The sequence below is a fragment of the Orbicella faveolata genome, unplaced genomic scaffold, assembly GCF_042242905.1.
Source record: "Orbicella faveolata isolate gen_17 unplaced genomic scaffold, um_ofav_v1 contig_35, whole genome shotgun sequence".
Taxonomy (NCBI): domain Eukaryota; kingdom Metazoa; phylum Cnidaria; class Anthozoa; order Scleractinia; family Merulinidae; genus Orbicella; species Orbicella faveolata.
Genome location: NW_028301564.1, coordinates 19033122 through 19037500, shown reverse-complemented (window position 1 = coordinate 19037500; position 4379 = coordinate 19033122).

The following is a 4379-nucleotide window of genomic DNA, read 5'->3' as shown; positions in this document are numbered from 1 at the left end:
CCTGTGGTAACAAGCTTCAGCTGTCACGATTTCACGCGACACAATTGCGAGAATCCTGCGGTCCTTCTTTTCCATGGCTGAATTTCTAATTGAGTGATCTAGACGCAAATCTCTGCCTTGTTCCAAGGGTTCCCGATTTCTTGTTCCTTAAGATATTTCTTTTCATAGAATACGCAGACATACTCGTAAGTTGTGCTGGTGGTAGGGGAATGTTGGATCGAGGTCCTCTTAGCTGCCGTTGGTTGTTGGTTGTCAGTTCAGCTTGCTGCTTTGAAACTGTTTCCAAGAGCTTTTTCATGGTAAACACGCTACGGCATTTTCTTTGATAGTAAATGTTGGGATTTCTCCTTCATTTAATGTCTCAGCAATATCAAGGTGTTTGTGTTTACGAACAGCAGCTGCTCGCCTCTTACAAGTGTAGTTCAGGACTCCTCATCCTTTGGTCTAACTAGTTCCGTATCATCGTCAGTACAGTGAATAATTCATGCACAACTACTCTGTTCTGAACGTGATCGCTTTTGATCGATGTTTTGTTCTCCAGGCGTCAGATTTCCTCCTTTTGTGCCAACTGTTCAGTCATGCAAGGTTCTACGTCAATATAAAGACTTAAAGGTTTCAAAAAGCCACTTTTAAACCGGTTTAATTTAAGCGCTGAAGTTTGTATTTAATTATTCAGGTGTTCGTTCTTCACCAAAAATGATTTTATATAAACAACAAAAGCAGCACAAAAGACCATCCGCACTGGTCATCGTAAATTAGCTTAGTCACTATATATGAATGAAATCATCTTTAGCAATGTATGAAATGACCCTCATATCATATAAAAACTATTATTTAATATCATTTTCCTTTTGATGTATTTCAAACTCAATATTTTTCAAAATCTCTCATTATGTCATCCACTGCTACACCTTTCGTATATTTCAAGGGTCTGTGAATGATACCGTTGGTTGTTTTTTAGTTTTTCGTGTAATCCTGACACAAATTTCTACTTCTAACAACTTCGAGGAGAAATACAAATGTTTTACTTTTTTTCAAATATCTAAAGTACTGTAAAACGATCGTGACCATATATTTAGAGGATCTTCTTCTGAGCCTCGTTTCCATGCTGAAGCCATTTTTTTTTGCGAAATTTTAAATTAAAAAATCTAACGCAAAGCTACTCATTCAGAAAGGTTATCATACAAATTTGAAAACACCTCATGCAGTAGTATCAGCTGAAAACATTTAGGTTTTGTCCTTAGGTTTTGTCCCAGCATTTCCAACAATTCAATGATGGTAATTAGGCTCAACAGGGCAGAGAAAAATTTTACATCTTAATTGAATATTGCGTCTAAATAAACTGAAAGGATTTGGAGATCTCAGGGACTCAAAAGAAGGCCAGGGTACACTTTCTGTACTTGTACACCAAGTTTCCCGCTTTAGACTGCGAACGCAGACGCGTATTTTCGGCTGTAACTTGGTTCCGCCGGAAATACGTCTGCGTTTGCAGGCTACGCCGCCTAGGGATGACGTGCGTTCCAGTACGCTAGGCGGCGTAGCCTGCGAACGCAAACGTATCTTACCACGCACTTCGAAGATGAACCACCACAAAAATAAATTCTGTGCATTGCCTTCCTTGTTTTAGCCTACGCAGCTGGCGATGCCCGTTAGTACCGGAACAGACGGCGCCAAATTTACTAGAAACTTTAAAATAATAACGTACCTTGAGATAACGCACTAAGAAACTCGGGAGATAACGAACAGGGATGCAAGATGAAGCGTTACGGGAGGTTTGGAAAAATCCATAAGGAAGACAGGCTAAGGCCGTGAACTCATGGGGACACATGGGTCCGGGGTAGCGGGGGGGAAGGGGGTTCCCGTATGAAAAGGTCGGGGATGCTTGTTGTCTCGTTTAAGAACATAAACCAAGGATTTTGATCTCACTCAGGATGTTCAGGACGGCACGCCACTATTTTTGCCGCCTTTTAGGGTGGCACTCGAAGAACATAGTAAAAAACCGCTGTCGATCAAGGGGTCAAATAAAGCTCGAGACACACCCAGATCGGCCTCCGTTGGGAATTTAACTCAAATTTTCCAAAGAGTATTTCCGACCTTCCCCGGGGTGGATTCTTCTGGGCTTTCCCCGTATGTTTCTATGTGGTTTTCCTTGCGTTCAGTTTCAGTCCCTTCTGCCTATCTGTACTAGCTGTTTACAGCCCTCTATCTTGTCGTTAGCCTGTGTCACAGCCGCCTCTCCCCGGAAAAAAAGCTTGTTTCTTCTTGTGCGTGCGTTTCTCGGTGCGTTCCCGTCGCGCTCTCAGTGAATTTGGCGTATGTTTTTTGTCTTTTTCTTGTCACCCTGAACGTGGTGATTGGTAGAACATCCCTGTGGTAAAAAGTGAATCCAATTCGGTAGCGATTGGATGTTTAAAAGATCGCCGTGTTAAATAGGGAACACATTTTGGCAGTGATTTGTGTATGTAATAGGACTACGTGCTGTCCAATTTGGAAATAATTGGACGGGAAAAATTCCGAGGACTGCCAAATCGGACGAGGCCGAGGCCGTTACTTTTTTTTACAAGAACTCCACATTACTCCACTCTAAATTTTACATATGATGAAGATTAACAACTTTTCCATAACAAATCGAGAAACTAGTTGGATATATTTGGATATAGCGGTGTTTTATAACTTCAAAGTTTCCCTCCTCTTAGCAGATGCTTGCTGGGATTTCGCCAGAGTCAATCGCGACCAAAAAGTAAAACAAAGTTGCAAGTTTGAGTTTCGTCTGAATAGTAAGCAACGCTTGATGTTTCATCAAGACGTTGATGTTTCATCAATACGTTTACGTCTGTAGATACTGCTCAGCTTTGTTTGTGTAAAAATCCAATAAATTTTCTGTTGTCGATGGATAAGAGCGCCCGCCGATGCGTGTTTTGTACAGTCAGTAAACATGACAAATTGGACTTCCGCACTTTCGTGTGAAAACGTTCATCAAACTCATACAATATCTCTATAGCTTTTAAATATGTTAAAGGTTGATAAATGTTTTAGACCATAATATCTAGATTTAGCCAAGCCTAAAAGCGGAGCTCCTGGGCCGGTTTGTTCAAAGGCCGATTAAGATAACCCAGGTTAAGCGAGAATTTTGATTTGAGTTTTGTAACTTTGCAGTGAGGTTTTCTGTATATTGTTTAGCCTTCTGTTTTGAGTTTAAATGATCTCAAAATACACAAAACAAAAAACAGTGAAAAACATTTTGTATACAAGAAATATTTATACTTCTGTTAACTTTTAACCCTGGGTAAGCGTTAAAACCGGCTTCCGAACAACCCGGCCCCTTTTACAACAAGTTATGGTAGAATTACAGCAAGAGATGATGAAATCATCGTCTCTTGATTACAGCGATTCATTGGGAGTAGTTGAAATTCAGGCAAGAGTGTTTTTTTTATTATTCTCATTATAAAGACTTTATAATTCACTCAATAAATAGGCCTTTATCAGGCCCTGTTCACACTACGCCGGAGAAATTTTAAAAAGCAACTTTATTTCTATGGTTAGGCCTACCGTCCACACTAATCCGTCACGAAAACGGGGGGGAATTTGAAAACGCCGGTTTGAAGTTGTAGCGTCGACGGAAAACGTTTGGAAAATGGAACCTTTTGAAAACGATCGCATCACGATAATCACGTGTTTTCCCTGTCTGCGTTTTCCTCAAACAGAAATCCAAAATGGTCGGTGATTGCTGCGTTTTCAAATTTCATCGGCGTATTGTGGACGGAATACATCTGATGCGTTTTCAGAGTGAAAACGTCGTTTTCAAATTTCACCAGCGTAGCGTGGACAGGGACTTAGTAACCAGTAACCAACCTCGGGTCAAAAAAATCTGTGGTGGAGTTTTTCCCATTACAGTTTCAGGGATGCGGTTCGTTTTTGGATCTAAACCAAGAAAGGATCAACGTAATTCGATAGCCTGAATTACAGCCGTCCATCGGGAAAGCATCAGAGAAGGCTTTTGTTATTGATTATAGCATTCCAGTGCATTTCTCCTCAACGTAGCGAGTGTAGCTATTTTCATGGTCCCTTTAATTCCTTTGCGTTGGCCTTCGTTCGTATTCCACGCCTTTGGGGACTCTCGCTACAGCACTGTTTGCTTCTGGACTATGGATATTAGCAATTATTATACATTGAACTCACTATCTCTTTTTTGATTGGCCGAGAGCGTACAGTGAGTTTTCGAAATCAGCGCCTGTGACGCCATGCAGATTTAGGTCACGGGTAATCATGTTCTGTATGACGGCAGTACATGATTTCTAAGGGTAATCATGTCAAGTTCGCTCGCTTTGTGTTGCTTGCCGTCAGTGAAGAAGCAAAACCATGACTTCCATTTTTTTTCC